General features: G+C 42.8%; 1 non-coding gene across 1 annotated transcript; it reads left to right on the top strand.

The window, feature by feature from the left end:
* Positions 1–1,842: 1,842 nt before the first annotated feature.
* On the top strand, positions 1,843–1,905 carry LOC117695576 (U7 small nuclear RNA). The gene has a single exon (XR_004604634.1). It is a non-coding gene; the product is annotated as a U7 small nuclear RNA (small nuclear RNA).
* Positions 1,906–11,302: the final 9,397 nt, after the last annotated feature.

The following is an 11,302-nucleotide window of genomic DNA, read 5'->3' as shown; positions in this document are numbered from 1 at the left end:
GGTACCCATGCCAAGGCAGGTGAGCATAAATCTGAGTTTTACGCAGGTCCTCAAGAAGATATATCATCAAAAGGCTCAGCCAGACCTCTATCAGCCAGATCAAGTCTATGATAGTGTACTTGTAGAGGTTTAGATGCCATAGAGTCAATTTGTTGTTTTATAAAGCCTTTTAAAGGCTCAAGGTCTGAAAGCCAAGAGGAGAAGGAGACAGACCACAGGCCCCAGAATGGAAGGGAGAAGGGTGGCAAGCCAAGGAGAGGCAGAAAACCAGTTTTTACACAACCCCTCTTCTTGATCTTGCTGTCTTCTGTGGGTTTCTAACCCTCTCTAACTTTACCCATACTATCTCTGACCACCTTGGTGTGGTCAGTGTAAAAACAGCATTCTTCTTTGAGGGCTGCACAAAGTTCCCCTTGCTGAAGGAAAAACAAATTGAGCCCGCTGCGATTTTGGAGGATCACTTCAGATAGTGAAATGAAGGATTTTTCCAGATTAGTGATGCCAATCTCTAGCTGTTTGATGTCCTTGTCAATGGCCTGTCAAAGTTCTGAGTAGTGCCTATTTGAAACTAGAGAAGTTATGCTGTCCCAGTCCCAGCAGCACCGAGGCCAAGGAGGACAGATAAGGTAATGGCTGTTATAACCTCACACTTTGTCCTAAGCAGAGCATGATCAACAACAGGGTCCCACGCCTGAGCAAAACCTTCTTCAGTATAATAGGTTAAGCTAGGAATCAACTGTACAAGTATGCAAAATACTGTCTTTTTAGTAACTAAATTTGGGATATAAATGCAAGGTGTAAGACCATCACTGCAAGCCCACCAAGTATCATTTATGGGAAGAAGGTAGGCAGAGGAAGAGGAGGCATAGGGAATTATCTTATTGCAAAGATGAATGTGGGTGGAAGGGACCAATACACAGTCCCTGGCCGGAGTGTTAGCTTTGCATCCTGCTGTTGATTCCACCTGCATAAGGAGGAATCTTGGGTCTCAGTGCCTTCAGAACTCACAGCAATTCCTTCATAAAAGGGTGGACAAGAATGATAACATAACAGGATTCTGTGAGTTCAGGGCGGGAATGATTTAGTACTAAAAATGTCCTATTAACGACCTCAAGAATAAAATGTCGAGTATCAGGTTTAAAGGTGTCATCAGAAGGAGGGGGGAGTAGTGGGGTAAAGGGTAGGAACAAGATTAGTGGGCCATTTTTTGTGGGGGCAAGGGATTTAAGACACGATATGATATGGTCCAATAGGCACTGTCTGCCCACCAACCCCAGGTGGTTGTATCAACAACTTTATAGTAAACAGTAGGCCATCATTAAACTGCTCCTTGTAAAGCCTTAGACCCCAAGAATGGCCACTGGTCCATCTACTACTTTTGTCCCTTGGTCTATAAATTGGATATGAAATGGGTGACACCAATCTGAACAGTCTGGAATGTTAGTCCAATCTGGGTTTCCCTGCCTTCCAGTTTTATGATGTGTATAATTAGCAGTGACCTTGATAAAGTCCCTGGAGGAGGAGGGACACCAGTCCTTATCTGATATTACCTCCAGTATCTACAAGTCTTTCAAAAACCTTTCTCTCTAATTTTAATTTAAGAAGAGATCTTGGGTAATTTGTTGTCTGTGCTTACAAAGGCAGGAAGATCTCTGAATTCGTTTGCCATGTTGAAAATAAACGTACTTGCTGTCTTGTTCTAAGAAATCAATGGGCTAAGGTCATAAAATGATGATTCCTGGGATAATCAAAAGGGAACCTGGAGTAAATGACTGAATTGATATGCAAATAAAAGACTGGTCATTGGTCTGTAGGAGAGAGCCCCGAACAGAGAACTGTGTGGAGAGGGAACAGCTCTTTTAGAATTTGTCTAGCAGCATTTCTGACTTTGGTTAGAAAACCCATGTGTTATCCAGAGAGTTTTAGATTTTTTTCTAGTAAGAGCTTAGCTGTATGGAGATCTCTGGGAGAGCTGTTGAGAGCAGAACACAGAGCGTGTAACCACAATTAACTTCAAGTTCTTTTTTTGCTGCTCCCCAGCACCCCTTCCTCAGAATTCCCATCCAAGCCAAGGTTTACATGGCACTAGAGCAGAATTTTCCTCTTTGCTGCAACCCACACATCTACCTACCTAACTGATATACCCACCAAAGTGTTCAGTCCTCTATCACTTTCTTGTTGATTGGAACTTGGAGAAACCTAAATCTTTGTGCCTGGGCTATGGTCATGCAGATTTAGTCTCAGATTCAACTATTTCTTCTAATTCCCCTCAGATTAAAACTGTCTCTTCTATTTCTTTGAGGCAAGAGGTATTTCTTTCATTGACATAGTATAAATCAATCTAGTAGAAAAAAAGACTTTAAGCAAACCATGTATATGGTACCTGTAGACAAGTCTAAAGAGAAAAATAGTGTCATGTGCATCTGAAACTACTCTGGAGTTCATTTTGAATTCCAGAATAGTACTGAAAGACTGATGGGTTGGAGAGGGAGAGATGCCTTTTTAAGTGAGGCTGTCTTGACTCTCAGGTACAGGTATGCCATTGGCTCTGTAAGACCCCCACGAAGGGAGGACCTCCCTCAAGCCTCAGGAATTCTCAGCCACCCAATAACTCACAAGATACCATTCTTGATGCAACAGCAAGAGGTATATTTTGGGATCAGTTGACTGAGGCCGAGGCTCGTAACCTAGGCAGGGGCAGAGGAGTGACTGAGGTGTAGAGTGAAAAATTATAAAGGCCATTTTATGAAATATGTGTAGATTTTTCGCCTTAGACCTGAGCAGAAAAGTACAGATTCCAGAAAGAGGAACTGAAAATAAGATTTCAGGCCTTCACTTTCCCTGGGGCACATTCAGGGTGGAAGAGGCCCAAGGCAGGAAGACACATTCCTGACCATAAAAAATACAAGCCATCTAGGTGGGGCTGTGACTGGAGGAAGTGAGAAATGTTTTGTAATGTCGGTATAGGGGACAGTGACTTGGTAAGACCACATTTTTGAGAAGAATGAGTGTGCAGAGTGATTTCCACATGACTCTAGATCATTTGGGCTAGATTCCTCTAAAATGTTCCACTGTTCTTGGTTACCCCTCCCTCCCTTGGTCTTCCCAGTGCTATGTTCAAAATTTGTAAAACAACCAACCATGTGTAACCACTCGAAAATGCAACCAATCATGTGTAACCGCTCGAAAATGCAACCAATGCGAAAATGCCTTCCTTTCCCCACTCCATGCTATAAAAGACCTCTTAGCCCGCCATTCGAGGCCAAACCTTGCTCTTGGAGCTATAGAGCTTGTGGTTTGACTGCCGGCTAACTTCCCTAATAAAGCCTCAGCTGATTGCATCCAAGTATGGTTTCTTGTGATCTTTGGGTGGTCGTGATCTCCTGAGACTTGAGGAAGGGTCTCCCGAGTATGGGGGTCTTAAGAGGCAGGGGAGTACAGGATATATAAAGGGCAAAACCACAAATGGGGGGGGGGACTGTATGAGGGGGAAACCAAGGAAGCATAACATAAAAACAGTAGAAAGTCTCAAAAAGTCTCAACCCATGATTCAGCCAGAGTCATGTGGAAACATCTTGTATACTCATCTTTCGAAAGAATGTAACCTTGTCCAACCATTTATCTTGAGATCAGCCAGTTCCTGGGACCACCCAGATGACTTGCATCTTTCTTTGTGGTCAGGAATATGTCTTCCTGCTTTGGGTCTTCCCCACTTTCATAACTTTTCTATAGCTTTCAGCTCCATATGCCTGTGTATATGGTATCCGTAGCACTTGTCCAGCCAAAAGATAACAGATTGCCTCCCCCTTCTCCAAAGTGTCAATGCATCTTGAGTGGGGTTTTGTAATGGTGTGTATTCTACCATGATAGTTCTGAGAAAGCAATTTAGTAGGACCTAGTCCCAGAAGAGTTAGGTATGAGCAGGTGAGGGGAGGCAGAAATCAAAATAATGCAACATCAAGCATGCTCCCACAGAAAGTAACTGGCTGAGTCCAGCAAGTGAGCTCAGGAAATGGTATGAATAACTTGCACAGGGAACTGTCATGTCTACATACTGAGCACTGTCCAGCCTATCAAGAGTTGAGGGTGGCTCCTGGGAGAGGCATAATTGTTGTCTCTTCACAAATGCACAAACAGGTGGGGGTGTGTGGTTCATGTAGTAAGGGCCTTCTTCCCATAAGGGGAAACAAGGAAATCTCTGTGAGTTGAAACTTCTGAAATGATAAAGTGATGGAAGAGTCACATGTATGACTCCAACTAGATTTATTAAACTAAACTGTGTTCCCTTGGACAAGTTCTCTACCTTCTTCAAGCTTCATATAACCTTATGGCTCAGCCATTGCTATATCATCTACTTATATGTTTTCCTCCAATATTATAAATTGTCATTAGGTTCTATAAGTATGTGATGGAAATGTAAAATCCAATTGCTAATTCTGCACTCTGGCCAGGAGACTATCTCTGCTTTCCTCTTGCTCTTCAGAAAGCTGAAAATTGTGGTTATTGACTCCTAGGGGTTCTTTTTCTTGGTTCAAACCCTCTAGCTCCTTTACTCACTTCATATATGAGAAAAAAATTCTTCCAGACCCTATATCCTTTGGTTAGCTTCTTTGGATATTTAATGATTCATCCAAGAGCCTCTGAAAATAGGGCATCTAGATTGGAAATGAGGACTATTGCCAACTTCAGAATTGAGAATGCAATCAAGTGCTTTTTGCTTTATTTTACATATGGGTTGATGGGTCATAATCAGCTGTGTCTGTAAGGCATTGTCAACACTGCTATCCAGTGAGGACGAGAAAGGAAAAAAAAGAGCTCCTATTTTTAACTTGTATGACAAGGAACAGAAGTCACTAATCTTTTTTCTTTGGGTTCTGGCCTTTACAATAAGTGGGCTTCATCTCATATGCAGCCACCAAACCCAGTCACTATTGCTGATGCCAAGAAGTGCTTGCTGACAGGAGCCCAATATAGCTGTCTCCTGAGAGGCTTTACCAGAGCCTGACAAATATAGAGGCAGATGCTCGCAGCCAGCAATTGGACTGAGCACAGGGTCCCCAGTGGAGGAGTTAGAGAAAGGACTAAAGGAGCTGAAGGAGTTTGCAACTCCATAGGAAGAACAACAAATAAATCAATCAGACCCTCCAGAACTCCCAGGGACTAAACCACCAACCAAAGAGTATACATGGAGGGACCCATGGCTCCAACTGCATATGTTGCAGAGGATGGCCTTGTTGGGGATCATTGGGAGGGGAAGCCCTTGGTCCTGTGGAGGCTCGATGCCCCAGCATAGGGATATTCTAGGGCAGTGAGTTGGGAGTGGGTGGGTGGGTGGGTGGCTGGATGAGCAGCCTAATAGAAGCAGGGGGAGGGGATGGGATAAGGGGTTTGCCGAGGGGAAACTAGGAAGGGGGATAACATTGAAATGTAAATAAAATAACCACTACAAAATAAATGAGCAACAATGTACCCTTAATTAAAAAAAATACAATAAATGGGCTTCTTCTTTGTTGTGATTGGGTTGTCTCCATAGCTGTCAGTTATTGCTTATTAATCCCCATGGTGAAGTATGATATTGTGTTGTTGGCCAGATAAAAATGGATGAAGAACAGCCCTCTCTGGGGAAAACATTGAAGTCAAACCCAGAAGAACTTATTATTCAGAATAGTAAACTCGGGATATATTAGCAGTTGTGGGGATGACTTGTTAGACAGAACACAGGCCCCAGACCTAGAATTTCTAATGAGCTGAGGACTGCTTCTTTTTTTCAAAAGACTCAATTTATTTTTATTTTATGAGTATGGGTGTTTTGCCTTCACATATGCATTACATGTGTACAGTATTCAAGGAGGTCAAAAGGGTTTCAGATCCCCTAGAACTGGAGTTACAGATGGTTGTGAGCCATTATATTGGTGCTGGGAATCAAACCCAGATCTTTCAGATAAGTTAAATGTAGTTAACTCCTGAGCCATCTCTCCTGCCCTAGAATGTCTTTTTTTTTTTTTTAACTTTTTCTCATGTGATAGTGCAGGAAAACTACTTCTTTATTACATTTTCTTCTTTTAATCTGGTACTGTGAGATAGCTTTCTTTTTTCTTTTTAAAAAGATGTCTATTTTAATTTTACATACTAGGGCTTGCTTGTACATACACAGATACATGTCTAGGCAAGTACCAAGTGCATGCAGTGCCCAAAGGAGCCAGAAGAGGGCATCAAAGTCTCTGAAAGTGAAGATATAGATGGCAGTTAGCTGTCATGTGGGTGCTGGGAATTGAATTCTGGTATTCTAAACGGGCAGTCAGTGCTCTTAACTTCTGAGCCATCTCCCCAGCCCTGGTACTGTGAGTTTTCATCAGGTTTAAGAGATGGAGAAGATACTTGGTTTACAACACCTTTTTTTTTTCTGGAATTGCATATCACAAAGATAAAATACTTTTCATAGACATAAAAATAGTCTCAAGAAATATGTGAAAACCATATGGGAGGGTTTTTTTTTTTTTTAAAAATTGCATGTGTGTTACTGATTGTCATTGTGTTTTTCACAATAAACTTAATGTGTCAATTTCTAACAATAGGCTTTCCATAGAAGTTGCCAAAACCCATGTGTTTCAAGGAATCATATTTGAATTGAAAAAAGCCAGTGATAGCAAATGAGAAAGAGATGACCTTTTAGTAACCTTTTACATGGATTAATTGGAAGGTGTTTTATATATTAATTATAAAAATATCTTAATTATATCTTCAATTTGCTACCTGAAAGATCACAGTAAATTTCATAACATTTTGGTCTGTGTGTGTGTGGTGTATGTATGTTTTTGAAGGTATGAGTACATATGTGTGGAGGCCAGAGGTTGATGTCAAGTTGCTTCCTTAATTGTCTTCACATTATTTTTAGAGATAGGGTTTTTCATTGAACCTGGAGCTCACCAACTCAGAAAGCCTAGCTGGTCAGTGAGCTCTAAGGCTCCTCCTGTCTTGTCACCCCAGTGCTATGATTTCAGGAAACACATGAACAGGCCTAGTCTCAGGGTTTTTTGTTTGTTTGTTTTGTTTTTCTTTTCTGACAGGTCAGCTCAGGGCAGGTAGAGTGCTTGGGGGTGACTAGCATTGCAGCTTGAAGTGTGCTTGAGAAGGGTGCTTGTAGAACTTGATTGAGTTCTATGTTTTCTTACAGAGATGAAGATGGATGGAGGGAATTGGTAACAGCAATTAACAGGCCTGCCTAGTTGTGGAACGTTCAGAGAAAACAGCAGTTTCAATGGTATGCTGGGGAATGGAGCTAGGTTTTCTGCAGAAACTTAAGCATACTAAATGGATCATGGGCTACTGCTAGTGTACTTGGGGCACTTGTTGATTACAGTGGGCAGTAGTGCATGTTACTGCATGTGAAAGCCATGTAGATTTGCTCTGATTAAAGGGTTGGGGCAAGAGAACAGCACTAGGTGGTGTACAAAGTATTAATCCCTGCTCAGAAGGGTCACATCCAACCAGACTCCATAGCCAACACCACCTGTGGTTACTTGTTTGACTCTTATGGCCTTACTGTGAAGTGTCTTGGACCACAGCTGTGTAAGGAGATGGAGAACAAGACTTTCAAGACGTTCTCCTCCCCTGTATCTGTTCAACACAACACTGTGGCAAAGACCAAGACAAGTACTAGACACAAAGACTAAGAAAGAGCCCCCACTCTGAGGAGTTGATAGTCTAGTGTGGAGAGGACACTAGACTTCCTTTTTCAACTTCCCATCAGAGCTACTCAGCAGAGTGTGTTCAGGCTGGATTACAAGGCAAGCTTCTGGGAAGGCTAGGTTGATTACAAGGCAAGCTTCTGGGAAATTCTATTGTTCTGGTCAGAATATATGTGTCTTTCCAAAATTCAGATGTGGAAGCTTAATATCCAGTATAATACCTTTGAGAAGGGTGGCCTCTGGGAAGTGAGTAGGCCACAGGGCCTTGATGATGGGATTAATGCCATCTGTCTTCCTGCCATGTAATATACAGCAAGAAGGCACCATCTCTTCACAGTAGAGTCATCACTAGACACTAAATGTACTGGTGTTTTGAATGTTGACTTCCCAGCTTCAAAAACTGTGAATTACGACTTTCTTTTGTTTATACAATATCCCCTTTAAGGAACAGATCAAGATATCAATTTAAGACACACATCTACCACAATTTAAACACAGAGAGACTAAATTTTTATTTCATATTACTTAATATTGCACAGAAATAAAAATACAACACTATACAACTGCTACTTAAATGACAATGATTTTCTTGGGTTGACAGTTACATTTTCTAAACAAGATCTTACAAGCACACATAATGTAAAAATGTCTTCAGTTAACACACGCTGTCTGTCACATCTTCTCTGGCAAAACATGTCAGGTTGGGCCAGCAAATAAATACATTTTTATGCAAAACTGGGATTTCAATGTTAAGAGTTTAAGAGTTTCCACAGCATCTTTAATTTTGTAATGTGACATTTTGTATACAAATTCATTGTCATAGGCTGATGGGTGGGACTCAATACAGGTGTGAACAATGTGCTCTTCAAAAACCACTTAAGTCTTTTAAAGTTAGTTATACGCTGAGTAAAGTGTGTTGCATGATTTGATTTTCATCATACATGAGGTCACATAATATAGTAGGAAGGCAAACCTGGGTTCTTGGCCAAACTATAAATCAATATTCAAGCCATCCAGACAAACATACTCTCTTTGGAGCTCATCTGCCACATTTGTATAAAAAGAAAAATGATTTTGAAGTAAAGAGTAAAGATTTGGTTTAACACTCCCCAACTTCCTTCTAGCAAAATTTAATTAGATTGAATGAAGGGCATTTAAATTTAAAATGGAGAATTGTGTGAAATAAATCAGTCATATTTCAGTTTTTTGGAGATAGGGTCTCACTGTGCAGCGTTGGCTGGCTTAGAAGTTCTTGGCCTCAAACTCAGAGATCTACCAGCCTCCTGAGTGTTAAAAGGAAAGGTGTGTGCCACCACTTGGAGTTTATGTTTCACTTTTGAACCACACATATTAATAACGTCTTACATCTCCATAGAAACAATATTCTCCCGGAATCCATTTGTATCTCTAACATTAGGAATTTCTATTGGAACATTTTTTTTTTTTAAATTTTAGAGTTACGGAAGTACAACCCGAGCCTTACCTACATCCTATAATTTGGCAGTTTAAGTTATAACTTAATTCTATCTTTGGCAGCAGTATCACTTTTTAAAATATTTATTTATTTTTGTTATGAGTATTTTGTTTGCATGTACGCATGTGCACTGCTTGTGTGACTGCACAAAGGTCAGAAGAGGGTGTGGGATTCCTTGGAACTGGAGTTACAGACGGATGTGAGCCACCAAGTGGGTTCTGGGAACTGGACCCAAGACCATTGCAAGAGCAGAAAGTGCTCTTAAGTGCAGTTATCTCTTAAGCTCAGCAGAATTTTTACTAATATTTTATGAAATGAAAGAATCATATGTAATAAGAGACCCTGTAAATGCTGATGGCTGGCCAAGTAGGAAATGACAGCCTTTTTATCTTTCCTAGGACTTTTTTGCTTCTGTGAAATATAACTCTGTCTGAAAGACTCATCTAGAACAGACTGCTGAAGGGGCTGCTTTCGAAATCCAGGAAAATGAACTGTAGCTGGAAGCAAAACAAAACTGAAGCCTATAATTTGGCAAGAAAGAGAACTTAATGAATTCATAATGAAAGAGCAGGATGCAGGAGATGAACAGGGTGCTCTTAGTCACCATTTCTGTGCTTGGTGTTTCTTACAAAAATCACTTTGTGAGGAGGGGCCCCAGAAACCACAGCTCTCCTGAGCCTTGCAACTTTACTGCCCATTGTCCTGTCTTGGCATTGATGATGTGGCAGCCAGTTATTAGATCAGAGCATGGAAAATCAGAGAGAGGAAACTAGAAGGAATTACATTTTTTTGAGGAGTTGTCATTCAAAGAGAGAAAAGTTATAACTTCTTTCTCACCGTTGCAAAGAGATGGTTTTCACAAGTGCCAAGAGTACCAAAGAGAGCTCCTTTGGGGTCAGAGGGCAGGGGTTGGGAGCAAATTTCTTGGAATGTAAAACCAGGCAGTTTGGGAGACTCTCCCTGCCTTAGGAAGGGCAAGTGGCCCTGAATTTCATATAGGGCACAAGAACTTGGCCCAGAGCTTAGGGTTCTCTCTGGTTTAGCTCTTGCTAGAGTCTTCTCTGAGCACAGGCCTCCTCTTAGGTGTCAGTGCGCAAAATTGCCTCTTAATCCCAGCTTGCTCCCGACTAATTCATCTTCAAAGCCAAAAGATGAGCCTGAGGTTCCTTTTCCCATGCATAGGGGCACCAAGAGGGCCTCCAGCCTAGCCAGGTATCCCTGTCAACACATCACCAAGACTAGAGTCCCAAGGGGATTGGGCCCTTCCTTAGCATTTGCCACCCCTCCCTCAGCTCAGCATTCCAGGGGACGACTCCCTCCCTTTCCCGCGGTTACTGGAGGCCAGTCAGGTCACAGAAGTCAGTGTCCTGGCTCAGGAAGCTTCCTGCTGAGCCCTTGGGGTATTCGCAGCCAGCAGCTGGGACGCAGGGCGGGGCTGGTCGCCGAGAACCAGCCGGCCAAGGCGAGCACTATTCCTGTCTCTGTGAGCTACCGGCATGTTATGTGCAGCGCCCAATCACGCTCCCAATCCTCTAAGCTGACCTACGCTCCCCCCAGTGCCACAGGCTTTGATTTGATCATTCTCTTAGAACAAGCTCACCCACAGCCCCCTAGCCAGTTGTCCTCGGACTGCGCGAGTGTCTACGGAGCAGCCACGACCGGGAGTTCAGAGCCACTATCCTGCCTTCCCGGGGCACTCACAATAGGGCCACATCCACGCATCTGGCCTTTTGGAGATTCAGTACCCTCGACCTCTCCAGGTGATGGTGCGCGGCCACCGCCGCCCCTGGTGTGCAAGTGTGGGCTCCCCAAATTGTGTAGGGGAGGCGGCTTTGGGCAACGCGCTGTCATGCTCACCAACAGCTGAAACCAAGTCTAGCAATACCGAGAAGACTCCGAAATCCACACCCTCTGCTACTAGAGGCTTCTGGAAATTGTCTCTACTTCTTACGTTGTCTGAGAGGGGCACGGAGCAACCGCCAAATCTGGATGAAGGAACCCTAGGTTTTAAGCTGAGCAGGCAAAAATCAGCCTTTGCTAGGGGCTCAGCAGCTGGACAGCGGAGGTGGGGGTTCCGTGTCACGGGGATGCCTCCAGCCGCGCCTGGCAGGTTCCATCCTAGCTTCCCGCCTTGGGCATC

The sequence above is a fragment of the Arvicanthis niloticus genome, chromosome X (assembly GCF_011762505.2).
Source record: "Arvicanthis niloticus isolate mArvNil1 chromosome X, mArvNil1.pat.X, whole genome shotgun sequence".
In the NCBI taxonomy this organism is placed as follows: domain Eukaryota; kingdom Metazoa; phylum Chordata; class Mammalia; order Rodentia; family Muridae; genus Arvicanthis; species Arvicanthis niloticus.
This window is presented reverse-complemented; position numbering and strand designations above follow the sequence as displayed.